Genomic DNA, 24,824 nt, shown 5'->3' on the forward strand with positions numbered 1-24,824 from the left:
ATGGTGGATGTGGACACATATGTGAATATACTAAAAAAAAAAATGGAAGAATTGAAATTGACCAAGATTAAAGCGACCGGATATGGTAAGACTCCCATCAATATAGTTGGGTACGATTGGGTACATTTAAATTTCGAAGGAAGGAAGACATACTGCAGATTGTATGTTGCTGAAAATGGATTTTCCATAGTTGGATGGTGGGAACAAGCATCATTGAAGATCCGGATACATCCAGGCGAGAGTGTGCCTATTCTTTGCATAAATGGAGATAGCTGTAGTACATCGGAGAATTTAGCCAAGAGTTTTCCTAAAGTCTTCAATGATAACATTGGAATTCTTAAAGGTTTCAAACATCGGATCATACTTAAAAGAGGAGCAAATCCTGTGGTACATAAGGTAAGAAACATACCTATTGGCACTAGGGAAGCATTGAAAAGCGAATTAGAGAAATTGAGCATGCAGGACATCATTGAACCCATCGAAAGCTCTGAATGGTTATCCCCTATTGTTATTGTTAAAAAACCAGACGGATCAATAAGAATGTGTGTTGACCTGAGAGATCTGAATGCCAACATCTGGGTAGACCGCCATCCACTACCAAATATAGGAGAAATGTTGACCACGATGAAGCCAGCGAAATTTTTCACGACACTCGACTTATCGTCAGCATATCACCAGGTAGTGTTAGATGAAGAATCCAGACATTTAACATCATTTATAACACCATTGGGGGCATTCAGATACAAAAGGATGCCGTTTGGATTGGCTTCTGCGGCTGCAGTATTTCAGAGATTAATGCATCATTTGTTTGATGGTCTTCAAGGGGTTCATTATTTCCAGGACGATATCCTGATATCCGCAATGTCTGAAGAAGAACATGATGCTAAGTTGTTAGGGGTGCTACTGTCATGATCTCTGCTTCCAAAAGGTCAGGGTTTTCCCAACTCCCTTGGAAGCAGATTCATAACCCAGGTTCCGAGTGCCAACCAGTCCCAATTGGGACCTTTTGGACCCAGTCCTGTCGCCAGTGGCACCAGGCTCATAAATATGCCCAGTCCCAGCGCTGGAAGCGCCGGGCTCATAATGCTTGGGTGGACTTACCTGCAGCAGACCATGCTGCTTACTTGCCTGCCAGTTGAGCCTCTGATCCTCTTCTGTTTGGAACTACTTTTCCTGTTGGGTGGGGCAGGAGCCACTCCCTAGGTTCAGAACACTGGAACTCTTCTGGAAAGCAGGAACTCTTTTCTTACCTAGGCGTGGCTGTGGAAGGAGACACCTAAGCACTACAGGAGGCTATTTAAACCACACCCGATGGATGAATCTTGCTTTGCGTTATTCTGCATCCTCTGCAGCAGAACGCTCATCGTGTCTTCTGCATCTGATCCTGGGCCTAAGGAAAAAGGCTTACCATCCTGAATCCAGTCTTCAGCAACACCTATAAAGACAAGAAAGAACAGGTTAGCATTACGGTCTTCAGTGACAGCTCTTCACTTACCTGGGCCATCGGCTGTCACCAACGCCTCGCGCTGCATTCTGAAAGACAAAGGCTTACCTACTCTTCGTGCGCTCCGGAGGTCTTCACACTGCATTCCGGCATCTGAAAGACAAAAGCTTACCAACTCTTCGCACGCTCCGGAGGCCTTCGGCGCTGCATCCCGCATCTGAAAGACAAAACAAGGTGCGTTTAAAGACATTGGGGAACTTTAATACTCACGTGCCATTACTCCTTTCCACATCTAACCCAGTGGGTATTCCGGCACCCTGCAGCCACTCCGAACTTGTACCTGCAAAATAAAAAGACAGTTAGAGCGCATCGTGAAGCAGGCAACAAGCGCTTACTTACGTGCTTCCAGGCGCTTCTATTCATCACACGGGCTCCATCTTCAACTCACTTCAGCCTATCATCCACCATCGCCGGAACCCTGCAAAACAAGAGACATCATTACTAAAGACTTTAAAGACATTAGAATTACTCGAAACTTACCGTTCGTGCAGTAAACGACGGACAGCAGTCCTCTGAAGTCAAGAGGCCTGCTCCCCTTATCCAGTGAAGAAACTGGTTACAGCACCCTGCCCCGAGGCAGATGGAGAGCACGGCGTTCATTTACCTAAGGTGAGAGCGTTAACCTTCGGGGTTCTACAGGAGAAGAGAAAGGGAAGAAGAGAGAGACATTCAATAACCCAGTTCATTAATCCCATATTTTCTATCTGCAGACATCTTACCCTTCGAGTCAAACATACAGTGCACAGAGGTCCAGCCCAAAGAGCCAGCCGTGTGTTACACATCACCTTTGAAGATACGGTATACGCCCAGTCAAGACCGGCGCCTCTACGGGAATCAGGTGAGCGTTACAGAACGCAAAGCCTACCACAAAACTCCCGTCAGGCGCTATGGAAACCTCGGATACCGACCAACTAGCCCAGTTACTTGGGGAACTAAGGGCAGAAGTGCATGCAGCCCGTCAGGAAACGAACGCTCTAAGAAGGGAACTGATTATTTCCAAGGAGCGAACAGATGATCTCGCTAGACAATTGCTACAGTCACAAGCCGGACAGACCCCGTTACCCGCATCTGGGGGAAATCTTCCTTCTACATCCTCTATGAATCCAGTGCAGATCAACCTACCTGGGAATGTACCTCTGGCTCCGCCCGAACGATTTTCTGGTGACCCAAAGAGGTTTGCAGTATTTATCAATCAGTGCCGGTTGCATTTCTTATGCCGGCCAGCAGCCTTTCCAACTGATCAAGCTAAAGTAGCTTTCGTGCTTTCGTACCTCAGTGGCAATGCGGCAGACTGGTCGATCCCTCTAGTAAATAAAGATGATCCGGTCCTCCATGATTTTCAAGCTTTTCAGCTCAGTATGAAAAAACTGTTCGCAAGACATTCACAGGGGCAGGCCTTGGACAATGAGCTTCTTTCGTTGCGACAAGGTAATCAAGACCTTTTGGCTTATATTGCGTCTTTCAATAGACTGATAGTGGAAACTCAATGGCCTGAGGACAAAAGGATTACGCTGTTTTATAGAGGTCTACGTGGAGAGCTCAAAGATGTGTTAGCCCAAGTAGTGAATCCCCCACAAGATTGTTCGGACTATATAGACTTAGTCGTTCAAATAGATCACAGACTGCAGAACAGGAAGGCCGATCGTTCCAAGTTTGATGCTCGAGTATTTTCCAAACCGCCAACTCCTTCCAAAGGAGTAGACTCCGGGGAACCCATGCAAATAGGGGGTCTGAAAGGTCCTCTAACACAAAAGGAGCGGGAAAGGAGAAAACAGTTGCAATTATGCCTCTATTGCGGAAACTCAGGGCACTTTCTTCGAGACTGTACGGTGAAACCTGCTAAGAAGGCAGTAGGAGCTGCAGTTACCAAAGTTACAAACTCTGAGCAGGGAAACGACCTCGCCCGACAAGAATAGAGGTCCTCTTGCCGAGCGTGAAAACCAGTTCCGTGACCTCGCATTTCGTGATACCTATGGTCCTCATTAGCCCTGATAATCCGGATCGATTACATGCAATTGAAGCTTACGTCGACAGCGGTGCCATCGGCAATTATGTGGATCATGAAATGGTTTTGAGGATGAATCTAACTCTTTGTCCCAAGGCTGTAAAGGACGTCATTACTACGGTGGATGGTACGGAGATAGCCTCCGGGCCAGTAACGCATACCACTCAAGAAGTGACGCTAATAAGTCAAGATGGACACCATGAGAAGATCGTGTTCGATGTGATCAAGGCCCCTCAGTTTCAGATTATTCTAGGAATACCTTGGTTAGAGAAACACAATCCTCTGATCGATTGGCGAGCAAGAACGGTCCAGTTTCCAGAATGTGTCTCTACTTGTCACCCTCCACCTGGTGTTGCACTGGCAGCAATTTCTTCAGAGACTCCCCAGTTACCTCCCGAATACCTAGAATACCAAGATGTTTTCCGGAAGGATCAGGCTAACTCTCTACCTCCTCATAGGTCTTATGACTGCCAGATAGACCTGATACCTGGATCTACTCCTCCTTGTAGTAGAATTTATGCCCTCACCGAGCCTGAGAACCTTCACCTTCGACAATACCTGGATCAATACCTGGCAAATGGGTTTATTCGTCCTTCCAAGTCCCCTGCTTCTTCAGCTTTGTTCTTCGTTCCAAAAAAGGAAGGAGACCTTAGAACTTGTATAGATTATCGCTCCCTGAACCAGATCACCGTTAAGAATAGATATCCGTTACCTTTGATCCCTGAACTCCTGGACCAAGTCAGAAAAGCATGCATATATACAAAGCTGGATCTTAGAGGAGCTTACCACTTGGTACGAGTAAAAGAGGGCGATGAATGGAAGACGGCCTTCCGCACCAAGTATGGGCTATTTGAATATCAGGTCATGCCCTTCGGACTTTGCAATGCCCCGGCCGCCTTTCAATATTTTATGAACGATGTCCTCAGAGAGCTCATAGATGTGTGTGTTGTTGTTTACATTGACGACATCCTCGTTTATTCTTCATCGGAATCTGAACATCGGAAACACGTGAAAATGGTCCTCGAAAGATTGCGTCAACACAAACTTTTCGCTAAGTTGGAAAAATGTGTTTTCAACGTGACTGAAGTTGAATTCTTGGGATTCATATTATCACCTGGCGGAGTGCGTATGGATTCAAAGAAGGTCGATGCAGTTCTCAAATGGCCATCACCATCCTCCGTAAAAGGTGTGCAAAGCATGTTAGGCGTCGCTAACTTTTACCGCAGGTTTATCCCCGAATTCTCTCGAATAGTCCAGCCCATCACTGCCTTGTTAAAGAAAAACAAACGTTTTGAATGGTCTACCGAGGCGGAACAAGCTTTCCAGGATTTGAAGACTAAATTTATCTCTGCACCAATCTTAAAACACCCTCGCCCCGAACTCCCCTACATCGTGGAAACTGATGCTTCAAGCCTTGCCATGGGGGCAGTTCTATCACAAAAGGACCCGGTAACCAATCAGTTGCATCCCGTGGCATTTTGGTCCCGCAAATTCTCGCCTCCTGAAATCAATTACACGATTACTGACAAGGAACTTCTGGCTATCAAGTCTGCCTTTAGGGCTTGGCGGCATTATCTGCTGGGGGCCCGACACACCGTTACTGTGATTACGGATCACCGAAACCTGCAATATTTGAAAACCGCAAAAGCCCAATCCTCTAGACAACTCTGTTGGGCATTATTCTTTGCCGAGTTTGACTTCATAATTACCTATCGACCTGGTACAAAAAACGGTAAAGCTGATGCCCTTTCTCGGATGGGAGTGGAAGAACACTTGATCAACCCTAAACCTATACCAATCATTCCCGAACAAAGAATTCTGGGTGTAATCGCCACACAATCCATAGAGGAAGTTAAGGATAAAGCCAGGCAACTTGTAACTCCAGCAGACATACAGAATTGGCATCTGCAAGGAAAGGACTTTGCAGTAAAGGACAACTTATTGTATTTCCAAGAACGATTATACCTACCCAGCACAGATTTACAGAAAGAAGTAATCTCTTGTTATCACGATTCTTTAATGGAAGGACATCCCGGTATAGCCAAGACCTCAGAAAAGATCAAGCGCTACTTCTGGTGGCCGTCTTGGAAAAAAGATATCAGAGACTTTATAATGTCCTGTGGAGTATGCGCCCAAAACAAGAGTCAAAAGGAAAGACCAGCAGGCCTCTTACGCCCTATTGACATCCCACCTCGCCCTTGGCATACGCTTTCTATGGACTTCATCACCGATCTACCTCCATGCTCCGGATACAATACGATTCTAGTAATCATGGACTTATTCTCCAAGATGGCGCATTTCATTCCGCTCAAAGGCTTGCCAACAGCAGCAACTCTGGCCCGAGAATTTCTCGAAAACATCGTCCGACTGCACGGTTTTCCTTCGGTTCTTATTTCGGATCGAGGTAGTCAATTTATTTCTCATTTTTGGCGAAGTTGCTGTCGGTCGGCTCAAATTGATGTGAGACTATCGACCAGTCACCACCCTCAGACCGACGGACAAACCGAGAGGACCAATCAAACTCTGGAACAGTATTTACGCTGCATGCTGCAACAAACTGAAAAAACTTGGAAAGACATCCTTTGGATAGCCGAATATGCCTACAATAACTCTGTCCATTCGGGAACTGGGAAAACCCCGTTTTTTCTTTTGTACGGCAGTCACCCTCGAACCTCGGAGTTGGATCCCCTCCAAGATCTTGAAACACCAGCAGTAGACTACCTGCATTCTACAATCACCCAAGCCTTTAAGGAAGCTGTTTCTCACCTTCAAAGGGCTAAAGAACAATACAAGAAAGGAGCAGATCAACATCGGAAGGAAGCCCCTCAATATCGAGTAGGGGATCAAGTCTGGTTATCCACCAAATATCTACCTCTAAAAGGGCCACGCACATTCAACCCAAGATACCTTGGTCCCTATTCCATCACTACCATAGTAAACCCAGTAGCGGTCAAGTTGGACTTGCCCCCGCACATGAAGATACATCCGGTCTTCCACGTCTCTCTATTAAAACCCGTGCAACCTCAAACCCGACTAACTAAATCTCCAAAACCTATCCTAGTTGATGGGGAACTCGAGTTTGAAGTCAAAAGCATTCTGGACTCCAAGATCTCCAAATCTAAACTATTTTACCTAATTGACTGGAAAGGCTACGGCCCCCAAGAGAGATCCTGGGAACCTGCTGAATATGTCCACGCTCCTCGCCTAATCAAAAGATTTCACCGAACATTTCCTGACAAGCCAAAACCCCCGGAGAAGCCCGGTTTGGGAGGGGCCTTGAGGGGGGGTACTGTCATGATCTCTGCTTCCAAAAGGTCAGGGTTTTCCCAACTCCCTTGGAAGCAGATTCATAACCCAGGTTCCGAGTGCCAACCAGTCCCAATTGGGACCTTTTGGACCCAGTCCTGGCGCCAGTGGCACCAGGCTCATAAATATGCCCAGTCCCAGCGCTGGAAGCGCCGGGCTCATAATGCTTGGGTGGACTTACCTGCAGCAGACCATGCTGCTTACTTGCCTGCCAGTTGAGCCTCTGATCCTCTTCTGTTTGGAACTACTTTTCCTGTTGGGTGGGGCAGGAGCCACTCCCTAGGTTCAGAACACTGGAACTCTTCTGGAAAGCAGGAACTCTTTTCTTACCTAGGCGTGGCTGTGGAAGGAGACACCTAAGCACTACAGGAGGCTATTTAAACCACACCCGATGGATGAATCTTGCTTTGCGTTATTCTGCATCCTCTGCAGCAGAACGCTCATCGTGTCTTCTGCATCTGATCCTGGGCCTAAGGAAAAAGGCTTACCATCCTGAATCCAGTCTTCAGCAACACCTATAAAGACAAGAAAGAACAGGTTAGCATTACGGTCTTCAGTGACAGCTCTTCACTTACCTGGGCCATCGGCTGTCACCAACGCCTCGCGCTGCATTCTGAAAGACAAAGGCTTACCTACTCTTCGTGCGCTCCGGAGGTCTTCACACTGCATTCCGGCATCTGAAAGACAAAAGCTTACCAACTCTTCGCACGCTCCGGAGGCCTTCGGCGCTGCATCCCGCATCTGAAAGACAAAACAAGGTGCGTTTAAAGACATTGGGGAACTTTAATACTCACGTGCCATTACTCCTTTCCACATCTAACCCAGTGGGTATTCCGGCACCCTGCAGCCACTCCGAACTTGTACCTGCAAAATAAAAAGACAGTTAGAGCGCATCGTGAAGCAGGCAACAAGCGCTTACTTACGTGCTTCCAGGCGCTTCTATTCATCACACGGGCTCCATCTTCAACTCACTTCAGCCTATCATCCACCATCGCCGGAACCCTGCAAAACAAGAGACATCATTACTAAAGACTTTAAAGACATTAGAATTACTCGAAACTTACCGTTCGTGCAGTAAACGACGGACAGCAGTCCTCTGAAGTCAAGAGGCCTGCTCCCCTTATCCAGTGAAGAAACTGGTTACAGCACCCTGCCCCGAGGCAGATGGAGAGCACGGCGTTCATTTACCTAAGGTGAGAGCGTTAACCTTCGGGGTTCTACAGGAGAAGAGAAAGGGAAGAAGAGAGAGACATTCAATAACCCAGTTCATTAATCCCATATTTTCTATCTGCAGACATCTTACCCTTCGAGTCAAACATACAGTGCACAGAGGTCCAGCCCAAAGAGCCAGCCGTGTGTTACACATCACCTTTGAAGATACGGTATACGCCCAGTCAAGACCGGCGCCTCTACGGGAATCAGGTGAGCGTTACAGAACGCAAAGCCTACCACAAAACTCCCGTCAGGCGCTATGGAAACCTCGGATACCGACCAACTAGCCCAGTTACTTGGGGAACTAAGGGCAGAAGTGCATGCAGCCCGTCAGGAAACGAACGCTCTAAGAAGGGAACTGATTATTTCCAAGGAGCGAACAGATGATCTCGCTAGACAATTGCTACAGTCACAAGCCGGACAGACCCCGTTACCCGCATCTGGGGGAAATCTTCCTTCTACATCCTCTATGAATCCAGTGCAGATCAACCTACCTGGGAATGTACCTCTGGCTCCGCCCGAACGATTTTCTGGTGACCCAAAGAGGTTTGCAGTATTTATCAATCAGTGCCGGTTGCATTTCTTATGCCGGCCAGCAGCCTTTCCAACTGATCAAGCTAAAGTAGCTTTCGTGCTTTCGTACCTCAGTGGCAATGCGGCAGACTGGTCGATCCCTCTAGTAAATAAAGATGATCCGGTCCTCCATGATTTTCAAGCTTTTCAGCTCAGTATGAAAAAACTGTTCGCAAGACATTCACAGGGGCAGGCCTTGGACAATGAGCTTCTTTCGTTGCGACAAGGTAATCAAGACCTTTTGGCTTATATTGCGTCTTTCAATAGACTGATAGTGGAAACTCAATGGCCTGAGGACAAAAGGATTACGCTGTTTTATAGAGGTCTACGTGGAGAGCTCAAAGATGTGTTAGCCCAAGTAGTGAATCCCCCACAAGATTGTTCGGACTATATAGACTTAGTCGTTCAAATAGATCACAGACTGCAGAACAGGAAGGCCGATCGTTCCAAGTTTGATGCTCGAGTATTTTCCAAACCGCCAACTCCTTCCAAAGGAGTAGACTCCGGGGAACCCATGCAAATAGGGGGTCTGAAAGGTCCTCTAACACAAAAGGAGCGGGAAAGGAGAAAACAGTTGCAATTATGCCTCTATTGCGGAAACTCAGGGCACTTTCTTCGAGACTGTACGGTGAAACCTGCTAAGAAGGCAGTAGGAGCTGCAGTTACCAAAGTTACAAACTCTGAGCAGGGAAACGACCTCGCCCGACAAGAATAGAGGTCCTCTTGCCGAGCGTGAAAACCAGTTCCGTGACCTCGCATTTCGTGATACCTATGGTCCTCATTAGCCCTGATAATCCGGATCGATTACATGCAATTGAAGCTTACGTCGACAGCGGTGCCATCGGCAATTATGTGGATCATGAAATGGTTTTGAGGATGAATCTAACTCTTTGTCCCAAGGCTGTAAAGGACGTCATTACTACGGTGGATGGTACGGAGATAGCCTCCGGGCCAGTAACGCATACCACTCAAGAAGTGACGCTAATAAGTCAAGATGGACACCATGAGAAGATCGTGTTCGATGTGATCAAGGCCCCTCAGTTTCAGATTATTCTAGGAATACCTTGGTTAGAGAAACACAATCCTCTGATCGATTGGCGAGCAAGAACGGTCCAGTTTCCAGAATGTGTCTCTACTTGTCACCCTCCACCTGGTGTTGCACTGGCAGCAATTTCTTCAGAGACTCCCCAGTTACCTCCCGAATACCTAGAATACCAAGATGTTTTCCGGAAGGATCAGGCTAACTCTCTACCTCCTCATAGGTCTTATGACTGCCAGATAGACCTGATACCTGGATCTACTCCTCCTTGTAGTAGAATTTATGCCCTCACCGAGCCTGAGAACCTTCACCTTCGACAATACCTGGATCAATACCTGGCAAATGGGTTTATTCGTCCTTCCAAGTCCCCTGCTTCTTCAGCTTTGTTCTTCGTTCCAAAAAAGGAAGGAGACCTTAGAACTTGTATAGATTATCGCTCCCTGAACCAGATCACCGTTAAGAATAGATATCCGTTACCTTTGATCCCTGAACTCCTGGACCAAGTCAGAAAAGCATGCATATATACAAAGCTGGATCTTAGAGGAGCTTACCACTTGGTACGAGTAAAAGAGGGCGATGAATGGAAGACGGCCTTCCGCACCAAGTATGGGCTATTTGAATATCAGGTCATGCCCTTCGGACTTTGCAATGCCCCGGCCGCCTTTCAATATTTTATGAACGATGTCCTCAGAGAGCTCATAGATGTGTGTGTTGTTGTTTACATTGACGACATCCTCGTTTATTCTTCATCGGAATCTGAACATCGGAAACACGTGAAAATGGTCCTCGAAAGATTGCGTCAACACAAACTTTTCGCTAAGTTGGAAAAATGTGTTTTCAACGTGACTGAAGTTGAATTCTTGGGATTCATATTATCACCTGGCGGAGTGCGTATGGATTCAAAGAAGGTCGATGCAGTTCTCAAATGGCCATCACCATCCTCCGTAAAAGGTGTGCAAAGCATGTTAGGCGTCGCTAACTTTTACCGCAGGTTTATCCCCGAATTCTCTCGAATAGTCCAGCCCATCACTGCCTTGTTAAAGAAAAACAAACGTTTTGAATGGTCTACCGAGGCGGAACAAGCTTTCCAGGATTTGAAGACTAAATTTATCTCTGCACCAATCTTAAAACACCCTCGCCCCGAACTCCCCTACATCGTGGAAACTGATGCTTCAAGCCTTGCCATGGGGGCAGTTCTATCACAAAAGGACCCGGTAACCAATCAGTTGCATCCCGTGGCATTTTGGTCCCGCAAATTCTCGCCTCCTGAAATCAATTACACGATTACTGACAAGGAACTTCTGGCTATCAAGTCTGCCTTTAGGGCTTGGCGGCATTATCTGCTGGGGGCCCGACACACCGTTACTGTGATTACGGATCACCGAAACCTGCAATATTTGAAAACCGCAAAAGCCCAATCCTCTAGACAACTCCGTTGGGCATTATTCTTTGCCGAGTTTGACTTCATAATTACCTATCGACCTGGTACAAAAAACGGTAAAGCTGATGCCCTTTCTCGGATGGGAGTGGAAGAACACTTGATCAACCCTAAACCTATACCAATCATTCCCGAACAAAGAATTCTGGGTGTAATCGCCACACAATCCATAGAGGAAGTTAAGGATAAAGCCAGGCAACTTGTAACTCCAGCAGACATACAGAATTGGCATCTGCAAGGAAAGGACTTTGCAGTAAAGGACAACTTATTGTATTTCCAAGAACGATTATACCTACCCAGCACAGATTTACAGAAAGAAGTAATCTCTTGTTATCACGATTCTTTAATGGAAGGACATCCCGGTATAGCCAAGACCTCAGAAAAGATCAAGCGCTACTTCTGGTGGCCGTCTTGGAAAAAAGATATCAGAGACTTTATAATGTCCTGTGGAGTATGCGCCCAAAACAAGAGTCAAAAGGAAAGACCAGCAGGCCTCTTACGCCCTATTGACATCCCACCTCGCCCTTGGCATACGCTTTCTATGGACTTCATCACCGATCTACCTCCATGCTCCGGATACAATACGATTCTAGTAATCATGGACTTATTCTCCAAGATGGCGCATTTCATTCCGCTCAAAGGCTTGCCAACAGCAGCAACTCTGGCCCGAGAATTTCTCGAAAACATCGTCCGACTGCACGGTTTTCCTTCGGTTCTTATTTCGGATCGAGGTAGTCAATTTATTTCTCATTTTTGGCGAAGTTGCTGTCGGTCGGCTCAAATTGATGTGAGACTATCGACCAGTCACCACCCTCAGACCGACGGACAAACCGAGAGGACCAATCAAACTCTGGAACAGTATTTACGCTGCATGCTGCAACAAACTGAAAAAACTTGGAAAGACATCCTTTGGATAGCCGAATATGCCTACAATAACTCTGTCCATTCGGGAACTGGGAAAACCCCGTTTTTTCTTTTGTACGGCAGTCACCCTCGAACCTCGGAGTTGGATCCCCTCCAAGATCTTGAAACACCAGCAGTAGACTACCTGCATTCTACAATCACCCAAGCCTTTAAGGAAGCTGTTTCTCACCTTCAAAGGGCTAAAGAACAATACAAGAAAGGAGCAGATCAACATCGGAAGGAAGCCCCTCAATATCGAGTAGGGGATCAAGTCTGGTTATCCACCAAATATCTACCTCTAAAAGGGCCACGCACATTCAACCCAAGATACCTTGGTCCCTATTCCATCACTACCATAGTAAACCCAGTAGCGGTCAAGTTGGACTTGCCCCCGCACATGAAGATACATCCGGTCTTCCACGTCTCTCTATTAAAACCCGTGCAACCTCAAACCCGACTAACTAAATCTCCAAAACCTATCCTAGTTGATGGGGAACTCGAGTTTGAAGTCAAAAGCATTCTGGACTCCAAGATCTCCAAATCTAAACTATTTTACCTAATTGACTGGAAAGGCTACGGCCCCCAAGAGAGATCCTGGGAACCTGCTGAATATGTCCACGCTCCTCGCCTAATCAAAAGATTTCACCGAACATTTCCTGACAAGCCAAAACCCCCGGAGAAGCCCGGTTTGGGAGGGGCCTTGAGGGGGGGTACTGTCATGATCTCTGCTTCCAAAAGGTCAGGGTTTTCCCAACTCCCTTGGAAGCAGATTCATAACCCAGGTTCCGAGTGCCAACCAGTCCCAATTGGGACCTTTTGGACCCAGTCCTGGCGCCAGTGGCACCAGGCTCATAAATATGCCCAGTCCCAGCGCTGGAAGCGCCGGGCTCATAATGCTTGGGTGGACTTACCTGCAGCAGACCATGCTGCTTACTTGCCTGCCAGTTGAGCCTCTGATCCTCTTCTGTTTGGAACTACTTTTCCTGTTGGGTGGGGCAGGAGCCACTCCCTAGGTTCAGAACACTGGAACTCTTCTGGAAAGCAGGAACTCTTTTCTTACCTAGGCGTGGCTGTGGAAGGAGACACCTAAGCACTACAGGAGGCTATTTAAACCACACCCGATGGATGAATCTTGCTTTGCGTTATTCTGCATCCTCTGCAGCAGAACGCTCATCGTGTCTTCTGCATCTGATCCTGGGCCTAAGGAAAAAGGCTTACCATCCTGAATCCAGTCTTCAGCAACACCTATAAAGACAAGAAAGAACAGGTTAGCATTACGGTCTTCAGTGACAGCTCTTCACTTACCTGGGCCATCGGCTGTCACCAACGCCTCGCGCTGCATTCTGAAAGACAAAGGCTTACCTACTCTTCGTGCGCTCCGGAGGTCTTCACACTGCATTCCGGCATCTGAAAGACAAAAGCTTACCAACTCTTCGCACGCTCCGGAGGCCTTCGGCGCTGCATCCCGCATCTGAAAGACAAAACAAGGTGCGTTTAAAGACATTGGGGAACTTTAATACTCACGTGCCATTACTCCTTTCCACATCTAACCCAGTGGGTATTCCGGCACCCTGCAGCCGCTCCGAACTTGTACCTGCAAAATAAAAAGACAGTTAGAGCGCATCGTGAAGCAGGCAACAAGCGCTTACTTACGTGCTTCCAGGCGCTTCTATTCATCACACGGGCTCCATCTTCAACTCACTTCAGCCCATCATCCACCATCGCCAGAACCCTGCAAAACAAGAGACATCATTACTAAAGACTTTAAAGACATTAGAATTACTCGAAACTTACCGTTCGTGCAGTAAACGACGGACAGCAGTCCTCTGATGTCAAGAGGCCTGCTCCCCTTATCCAGTGAAGAAACTGGTTACAGCACCCTGCCCCGAGGCAGATGGAGAGCACGGCGTTCATTTACCTAAGGTGAGAGCGTTAACCTTCGGGGTTCTACAGGAGAAGAGAAAGGGAAGAAGAGAGAGACATTCAATAACCCAGTTCATTAATCCCATATTTTCTATCTGCAGACATCTTACCCTTCGAGTCAAACATACAGTGCACAGAGGTCCAGCCCAAAGAGCCAGCCGTGTGTTACACATCACCTTTGAAGATACGGTATACGCCCAGTCAAGACCGGCGCCTCTACGGGAATCAGGTGAGCGTTACAGCTACAAGTTATACAACAGAAAGGCATGACACTCAAAATTGAAAAATGCAAGATAAAAAAAAACAAAGTAACTTATTTAGGTCATCGCATAAATGCTGATGGTATAAAACCCAAAGAGTCATTGGTTGACACCATTCTCAAGATTCCTGATCCGTTAAATAAAGACCAACTCCGAAGTTTTTTAGGATTAACAGAATACTATTCAAAGTTTGTGGATCACTACGCTGATAGAACAGAACAATTGAGAAATCTGATGTGCAAAGGTATGAAATTTCATTGGTCTGAAAGATGCAAGAAGGAGTTTGAAACAATGAAGTCATTAATAAACAGAGCACCTGCGCTAAAAATGTTTGACTCAAGTGCCAAGACCAGAATATCAGTAGATGCCAGCAACATGGGCTTAGGGGGTGTATTAGAGCAGATTCAAGATGGTGAGGTAGTTCCCATTGCCTTTGCATCCAGGACATTGAGAGGAGCTGAGAAGAATTATTCGACTATTGAGAAGGAGGCTTTGGGAGTTAAATGGATTCTAGAACATTTCAAAAGCCTCATTTGGGGTATACCAGTTGAAATCAGAACTGATCACAAGCCACTTGTACATGTTTTAAATTCAAAGAATCCCCACATGACTTCTCCACGCATAAGGAGGTGGACGTTAATTATCATGCAATACAATATCAGTATAAAATACACCCCTGGGAAGACCAATGTAGTGGCTGATTGCTTTTCTCGTCTACCATGTAACTGTGACACGATTGAATGTGATGACAAAGGAGAACTTACAGATGATCAAAACATGGAGTGTATAATAGCACATATACACCCAGGGTTTTCAAAAGAAGATTGGATTGAGGCGAGAGAGCAAGATATTGAACAGAAATTGTTAAGAAGAGCTATTGAAAATGGATGGACAGATACCGAGGAGAATATCAAATCTTGGGAAAAGATAAAAGACGAATTATCAAGTGATAATACATGCGTTTATCGAGGAGAGCGGATAATACCTCCAGTTAAGATGAGAGAGGAAATTATGAAATTAGCGCATGAGGGCCACGTAGGAAGAAACTTAACAAAAAGAAGAGTGAGAGAAGCCTATTGGTGGCCCAACATGTGGGATGAATTGGAAGCTATGGTTAGGGATTGCTCAGCATGTGCAGTAAGCGATAAGAGCAAAACAACGCACATCACACCATTACAACCAGTAGAGATTCCAAGTACCGTGTGGACTAAACTGGCAATTGATATAGCAGGACCATATGAAACTTTAGGACCGCAAAAAGTCTATTTCATTGTACTGGTTGACTATACGTCCAAATGGGTGGAATGTGGAATTGTTGAGGAATCAATATCAGCGAGGAAAGTTACTAAGTTTTTAGAGGACATTTTTAACAGAGAAGGGGAGCCTCTGGAAATAATATCTGACAATGGAGCTCAATTTATGTCACAAGAAATGCAGAAATTTCTTAAAGAAAGGGCCATCAAACATAACACAACAGCTTTGTACCATCCCATGGGGAACAGATTGGTGGAGAGGATGAATCGTTTCATAAAAGGTATCATTCAATTAGCTTTTGTCAACAACATACCATGGAAGGAGACACTAAAGGAGGCACTTAACACGTATAAAGTTACCCCTCATTCAGCGACTGAAGAAGAACCTTTCACTTTGATGAGAGGGAGAATAGCTACAAACAGATTCAGACCTGCGTGGATAACAAAAAAAAAACAAAGAAATACATTTGGAAGATATAGTTAACAGAGTAAAAAGAAAACAAGAAGAATACAAAAATTATTACGACAGACAGAAACATGTTCAAGAAAGCAAGTTTGAAAAAGGAGATTGGGTTAGAGTAAGAGAACCCAAAAGAGTGATGAAAGGAGAGTCAAAATTACGTCCTCCTCAGAAAATAATGGAGTGCTCTGGAAAATCGGTAATTCTAGAAGATGGAAAGAAGTGGTCATGTAATGATGTTATTTTGGCAAAGGAGGAGGAAGTTGTAAAACTCAAGGAAGAACAGTTGGCAAAGGGAGAAATGTTTAAAGACAAGTTCAATGACTTGGGATATATGAACAAAGCATTTGCTCAGGAGAACGTAACAAAAAATGGAATACATGGGAAAAAAACAGAGAATGTTCAGTCATCTTCAAGAGTTAGGAAAAGAGCGTGGAATTATAATGAAGACTATGTATATTATTAAAAAGAAATTGTGACTTAGAACTACAGCAACACAAAGAAGCAAGAGCATCGAAAGATATACAATACTTTATAAGTGTATCCTTTTCTTAAAATGGCAATAAGTCAAGATGATATATATATATATAGTTATGAAATGTTAGTGGTAACATATTTTAAATTGTTAAACTTAGTTTGTTCAGTTTAATATAGAAGTGAAGATGTTGTGATGTTTATTACTATAGTTATCAGTACACTCTGCTGAAACTATGATGTTCATAAGTTCTGTAACCATGACGGCATGTTCGTGTATGGTTCCAGAATGTTGATGGAACCATACACGAAGTTGCCTGAAGAGATGAAGGTTGGCCTCCATGGGGGCTTCTCCCAATAAAACCAGATACTATATAAATCAATCATATAGTTTGATTAAGTGTCTATATCACACTTCTTAACACCATTGTTTAATGTCTGCCATGTACCAGGATTAACTGAATCTCCTTCTCTGGCATTTCTGCACATTCAATGTACTCATTACTTTTAAGCCCAATGGAATGTGACCTATGCAAAGAACACCATCCATTGGGATGTTGAGATATTGCAGTACCACAGAGATCACTCAGAAAGAACTGGGCTCAATTTCCTAGCTCTATCCGTTTTGTGATGTAATAATGATCCATCGGAGCTTTACTGCACTTAACTCACACCGAGTAACTTATTATGATGTCATAAATCACTTTTTCTCAACAAATATTGCTTAGTGCAGTTGATCTACTTTTTAAAGAAACACACTAAAGAAACACACTTTTTTTTTCCTTTTCTTGCTGCATTCATTATAGTGTACATTATCATTAATAATAGTTGTACTGGCCCATTGCATTCAGATAATTTACCCTTATTATTCACCCTGTCCTTCACCCTGAGATACATTACTAATCAGGTGACCAAATATCTCATGTTCTTGTATGAAATAGTGCACAGATATTATTTTACAGTTTTACATGTTATTACCATAACATGTAAAACTGTGTAAAAATGATTCTCTTACTCATACTATGCACATGGCAACAGTTGTTAAAGACATTTGAACATGTTGCGTTGTTTTCTGTTCAAACTGTGTTTGTGACATCCCCATAAATTAATGATTTAAATGCAGGGATTGCAGAGAACACTTACCTCTTAATACACATATTATCAATGAAGGACCATTTAAGCTCACACAAAACATGACATACAACTGCAAATAAAGAAAAAGATAATGAAGAGGGAATGTCGAAATCCAGCCTTGGTCCCCCACCGGCAAAATACTCGAACCCTGAAAAAGAACTAAGACAATATGGCCGCTGATCTTACGAGCTTGCACCAATCCCTGCTGCGCCTACGATGGACAAGTACAGTGAAAGATACCCTGTCAATCAACCTGACAACCCAAGAGCAGTACGAACATTACCCAAGGTGTATGAAGACCCACAGGATGGAACCAAAGACAACTCCATCGACAGTCTTGACTAAAAGCGCCAAGAAGCCATGCATCCAGTTGTTAGAGACAACACAACATAGTAGCGCTAGACATGAAGCACATGTGCTATACGCACATCGGGACACAATCACGCACCCAAATACACAACGAACACATGCGTACCATTCTATAAGTTAGAGGACAGCAACATGTACATACTGCCTACACATTTATTATTTTGTCATTAGCCAGTCGCAGCAACACAGGAACTGCAAGAACGAAGAAATCTTGTGTAAATGCTTGCAGACGCTCACATGCAAATAACCCTATAGAATACAGGAACACACGAGATACTGAGCAGAGCCAGAACCCACTAACCTATGGCTACTATGGCAAAGCACATACAGTAGACACCAGACTATGGCTCAGGAAATCACAGTAGGCCACAACAATCTCGGAAAACTGAAGCTAAGCTGAATGCAGCGCAAACCGAAGAGCTGCCATGTCTAGGAAAAGTCCACTGGCAAGGTCGCATTGTTGAGAATGGAATGAGGAATAGGTGGGCACCACGAAGAATATTATATTTTCATGTAGTTCTCAAATACGGTACTGTTCCAAAATATTTTTGTGCTTAAATGGAGCTCACTGGGTCGAAAAAAGGTCCAATGACACTCGGGCCTTAATAACTGTAATGACTTGAAAAACAGAGTGGAAACCACCCTGTAGCACCCAGCGCTCACTGTTTGCCTCGTATCATGAGGCTACATTCAGTACTTGAAGCTCAATTCATTCTTTGTTAAATTAGTTAACTGGTTTTTGAAAAATCTGTGTAATTGATTGATTTAATTCTTTCAAAAAGGCGATTTCAGCCACTTGGTTTATCAAAGCTTTTACTCAGGAGATTGTGTTCAAATCACAAAATGCATTAGGCGTTTTCCCAATCCCTCTACTCAAAATCACAGCTCTTGCCAATGCATTTCGATGTCTAGCACCATCTTCAGGGCTAAATTTCAACATAAATTAACATAATGCATATATAGCAAATGTAAGTAATAAATGTACATACCAGCAATGAGATTAGTTCTATCCCATAAAAAAGAAAAAAGTATAATGTGTATATTAGTGACATTATGCGTGCCAAAATCATTGTCTTTATCTTTACTGAACGTATGCATACAGCCATATAAAACTTTCATTACCTGAGCTGTCTCGTATACGCGTGAACGCCTCATAAATGTAGATATGTCAATGCAGTATCTCTGTTAAGAGAAGAGAAAATACTCTAAGCTCGCTGTCTGGCTTAGTAACATTAACTACTAGCGTGGACTGCCATGACTCGGCAAAACTTCCTACCTTGACTGTGCTCTCAATCCAACTGTTCATAGAAATGGTTGCAGCTGCGCATGACTGTGCGCGGCTTAGTAGCCTCGTCACCAAGGAGATACCGGTGCCGCCTGTCGTCCATGATTGGACAAGACTGACGTGCCTCCGGCCCCACCTCCTCGCGTGGGGGCGGGATAATGTGTCTCCTTGGTAACGTGTCGTTATCGCATCACAGGGTTACTTTCAATCCGTAAAAAACATTTACAACCAGGTACAAAGGTCCACATATGCATTTTCATCATCAGATCTACGTTGGGCAGTATGAAAGTTATACTGTCGTGTGGCTTTCATCTGTGCACATAACCAGGCCGTGAGTGCGGCATCTGGGTGTGTGCGGAGATGGGAGGAGTCACAAACTATGTTATGTAGTTGCATACCTTGCTGTTTGTCACTGTGGTTCCATCCGTGCAATGTGTCAAGATAAAGACAATTATAAATTATACATTTAGCATCTCGTTACTAATCGGCACTTTGTGCTTGTTTATGATTCTCTCGATGCAAGGTGAATCAACCTGTCGATAATCGTTACTTTGGCCCTCATTACGACCCAGGCGGTAAGTTACCGCCTGGGCCGTGACTTTACCACCATGGCGTAAACTACGTTTACGCCATGGTGGTTGGCGGACTTACCGCCCCATTCCGACCTTGGCGGGGCGGTAAGTCCCCAATCCCCATTTACCCTTCCCCATTCCCATTTTTGCCCCATAGGGCATAATGGGAGTGGGGAAGGCGTTAATTACGCCACCGTAAATTACGGTGGCGTAATTAACTCCATGGTCCCTTAGCGCCATGGATTTTAACACCTGCTAAAAGCAGGTGTTAAATCCGCCATGGCGCTAAGGGACCTCGTACTCAGGCGGTAAGGGTCGGCGCTGTTTACGCTGCCGTAAACCCCTTACCGCCTGGGTCGTAATGAGGCCCATTATCATTAAACTGTTATACCGACACCCATCTTGTCCCAACGGCATACCTATTACATCCTACGGGAAAACAGCCCTCTTAAAGATAAAATTGTGTAACGAACAAGGATACTGTTACATTTAGTGTGTGCATTACATTAGAGAAAGCAAGCAAAATTGATCTCTTCATTGAGCCCTTTAGGGGTAAGGGTTCCAAGGCGGTCTATCCAAAATGATTCTCTTTGATCAAGTCTTTGCTGTAGATTCATGTGAGGTTCCTCTTTTTGAACTACCTCTAAAATTTGGAACCTTATCTGGGACAAATTGTGTTTTTTGTGATCCCAGTGCCGTATCACTGCTGAAGTCTTACTGTGTGTTCGGATACACGAGCGATGCTCGTTCCATCTGGTTTTTGCTGCTCTCGTTGACTGTCCTACATAATATAACCCACATGGACATTTGATGGAGTAAATTGTGTTGATGGAGTTACATGTTCCAAAATGTCTCAATTTAATCTTTTCTCCAGTGTTTGGGTGATTTCATATATTTCCTTTCAATACGTATACACAATTCGAACAACTTAGACATGGATAAGTTCCGGTTCTGGTAGTTCTCTCTTTCCTCTTCAGGCTTTTTGTTCTGACCAACTTGTCTTTCAAATTTTGGCTCCTTTTATATGCGAATGTAGGAAGTTCTTTGAACAAAGGCTCAACTCTCTCATCTAGTGTCAATATTTTCCAGTTCTTTTTGATGATATCTTTGATCCGTTTGCTCTGTTTAGAGTATTTGGATATGAATACTATTGGGGGTGCTTCATTCTGTTTCAATTAAGGTTGAAGTAATTCTTCTCTTTTTTTACCCTTCAGTCTTTCTTTCGCTTCCTCAATTTCTGATCCGTCATATCCTCGAGTCAAAAATGTATTTCCCATCATGTTGATTGCTTCCTCATAGTCCTCTGGAACACTTACTATCCTTTTATCTCCCAGCATTTGGCTGTAGGGTAAATTCTTGATTAGACTAGGCTAATGAAAACTTAATTTGTGTAGGATGTTGTTCCTGTCTGTAGGTTTTTGATATATATTAGTTCTGTAGCCAGTTTGTTCCTTAGTAACCTTCACATCTAGGAAGTGTATTGTTTCCCTTGATCTTTCAGATGTGAGTTGGATACGTTGATCAATATTGTTAAGATACTCCAAAAATCTTTTCAACTCGTCCTCTGTGTCATTCCAGATGCCAAAGATATCGTCTATGTATCTAATCCATAGATCGATCTTGCTTTTCCATCTTGCCTCTTTCAGCACATGGTCTACCTCAAATTTGTGCATGAACGCATTAGCGTAGGCCGGTGCCATTGTTGCACCCATAGACGTGCCGGCTGTTTGTAAGAAGAACATACCTTTATATTGAAAATATGAATTTTCACTGATGAACTCCAACAGGGCCATAATGAATTCTTTCTGAGCTGGGATATCTCCTTCTTGTAACAATAGCCATTCCACCGCAGCTCTTCCCAGATTGTGTGGAATTGAGGTGTACAAACTTTTCACGTCTATTGTAAACAGTATGTCTGTTTCCCTATATGTTGCTTCATTCAGATATTTCAAGAAGTGTGTTGTATCTTTGACGTACGTACAAGTTTTCTGTATTAGAGGTTTTTAAGAAGTAATCAATATAGGCTCCTAAAGGTTGTAGAATACTGTTGGTCCCTGCTACGATGGGTCTCCCTGGCGGGTTGATAAGACTTTTATGCACTTTCGGTAATATGTAAAAATGCGGTTTCTTTGGGTAATTGTTTATCAAGAATCTTTTCCTGTGGTGATTAATCCAACTCAATTCTTCTGCCTTATTAAGTAGTTCTTCCAAGTTTTGTTTGATTCCAATAGTTGGATCTGTTTCGAGTCTAGCATATGTACTTTGATCTTCTAACTGCCTCATGCATTCCATATCATAATCTTTCGTGTCCAGTAGTACAATTGCTCCTCCCTTATCTGCACTTCGTATAGTGAGTTCTTCATCGCTGTACAGTTTTTTGATCAGTTCCCATTTGTGAGGTTTCATATTCATTCGTCCTTTGGATTTAAAATTAATTTTCTCTAGATCTCGAATAGTTTGCTTTTGGAAAATGTTGATGGAGGGTATGTTGATTGGCGGAATGAAGCCACTTTTGGTTCTGAACTCTTTCAATTCTTCCTCTTCCCGTTCTTTACCATCCAGTGTCTCTAGTTCGTTGAAGAACACTTTTATTTCATCTTCCTTACTAGTTTAAACAATTCCACTCTGGTGTCGAACAATGAGCTATTATCTGTGGGCACAAAGCTCAGTCCTTTGTGTAAGGTTTTGACTTCTTGTTCGGTAAGTGTTCTAGATGAAAGATTCAATACTAAATTTTTCTCTGTTTCTGTCATGTTTCTAGTCCTTCTCTTGGTTTTCCTTTTCCCCCTCCGGGTTCTCTTCTTTCTTTCGGGCGTTTTTCTAAAAAAGAGGTTCCTTCTCCTACGGATGTTGTTGGATTTCGTGAAGGACTTGCAATCCCTGTCGTCTGTTCTTCTTCCTCTTCTTCTGGTTGTGCTGGATTACTCTCAGTTCCAGAGCTAGATGTTTCGCTATTGTTACCAGGCCTGGCTTTTGGTTTAGGTTTACCTACTGGTGCTCCATATTTTTCATAGTTTTCCATAGTTTTATATGGCTGTATGCATACATTCAGTAAAGATAAAGACAATGATTTTGGCACGCATAATGTCACTAATATACACATTATACTTTTTTCTTTTTTATGGGATGGAACTAATCTCATTGCTGGTATGTACATTTATTACTTACATTTGCTATATATGCATTATGTTAATTTATGTTGAAATTTATCCCTGAAGATGGTGCTAGACACCGAAATGCATTAGCAAGAGCTGTGATTTTGAGTAGAGGGATTGGGAAAACGCCTAATGCATTGTGTGATTTGAACACAATCTCCTGAGTAAAAGCTTTGATAAAGCAAGTGCCTGAAATCGCATTTTTGAAAGAATTAAATCAATCAATTACACGGATTTTTCAAAAACCAGTTAACTAATTTAACAAAGAATGAATTGAGCTTCAAGTACTGAATTTAGCCTCATGATACGAGGCAAACAGTGAGCGCTGGGTGCTACAGGGTGGTTTCCACTCTGTTTTTCAAGGTCGCATTGTTGCAAATTACATTAATTCCCCTGAACTGAAGTAACACCAGTTTGGCAGAAACAAATAATTCTCCTTAAATTCAGACTAATTCAGAGCTCCAGAAACTCACAAACACAGTGTCTGAACACAGGATACAGCAAAGCTGACTATGAGCCACGAATCAATGGCTGGGAAGAGCAGAGATCTCAAGAGGCAGACAGTGGCTGGAAACAAAGTTGTTACAACCAGAACCGAAGTTGTACGATGGTAAAGGAGCACTCTCATAAGCATGGTGGCTCACATGAAGTTATAATGCAGACACATAGTTGCACAGGTTACCTTGAACAGGTACACTCCGAGCTGAGAACCAACTTGGGTCCCAGGCATGGGAGCTAGCAGCTCGACCAATCACAATTTTCGGCCCTAGGTGTCCCAATCATCGGGTCTGCATGCTGTAACATTTAGAAGTAAACATTTTCGGGGATGGTCCAGGCTTGATACCTGACATGGGAGGACCTGTAATGATAATAATTAATAATAATGTAGCATTTATATAGCGCTACGAACGCTGAGGCATATGAGCGCTGCTTATCATTACCCACGGTGTGTGGTGCTCATTTATCGAACTGAAAGGCTGAGTTTGGCCCTGCCGGGATTCAAACTTGCATCAGCAAACTCTGCACAGATGTCAAAGCGAGCGCTCTACTTGCTGTGCATTCGGATCGGTTAGTAATCTTACCCCTATGGGGACTGCTATAAGGGAACTACCACTCAATACCCAATCGTAGACGGTGATAGGTTTCTGGAGAAGGGCCCAGACTATGACGTCCTTGTGATGTAACTGGCCTGCGAGCCAGTGTTCACCGAGCTGTGCCTGGAAGTCTCTCCCTGTACTATTCCCTGATGGTTTGTTCGCTGTAATAAACCATAGTAGAACTTGCTATCTGTCTGGACTTGCATTCCTTTTGGGAAAGAGAAGGAGTTAGGCCTTGCATGAGTTTGGTGTTCACAAACTCCTAGCAACCATCCTGCTTGCCTGGAAGTTCTCCATAAGTTCGGTCCTCTGCACGGTACTGGCTTCTCACTTCATATCTAAAACTCAGGACATCCTGTCCTCACTCTCCTCCTCTCCCCTCCCTCCCTTTTCTCCCTTCTCTTCCTATGGCCCTTCTGCAGCCACCTCTCCTCTCTCCTTCTCTGCCTTTGCCCTGTTCTCCGCAGACGAGGTTTCTAGACAAGTCCGATCTATGAAAGTCTCATCAAAACAGGCTCACCCCTGTTCTTCCAAAACCATCAAGGACCACATCAACTCCCTGGCTTCTTCCGTGACCAACTTCTTCACCACTGGAGTCTTCCCATCCCCCCTGAAGCACTCTTGTGCACCCTCTTCTTAAGAAACCCTCTGCCGACCCCTTCTGCCCGGCTAACTATCGCCCTATCTCCATCACTCCCTTCCTGGGCAAACTCCTATAAAAGCTGGCCATCTCCGAGCTTAATCTCCACACTGAATCTGTTGGTTGTCTTCATGACCATCAGTCTGGCTTTAGAGCTGCCAGAAGCACAGAAACTGCTATCCTGAACATCCTTGAAGACCTGTTCTCCAACCTTGATTCTAA

Source organism: Ambystoma mexicanum, chromosome 4q, assembly GCF_040938575.1.
Source record: "Ambystoma mexicanum isolate Mex_15411 chromosome 4q, UKY_AmexF1_1, whole genome shotgun sequence".
Lineage (NCBI taxonomy): Eukaryota > Metazoa > Chordata > Amphibia > Caudata > Ambystomatidae > Ambystoma > Ambystoma mexicanum.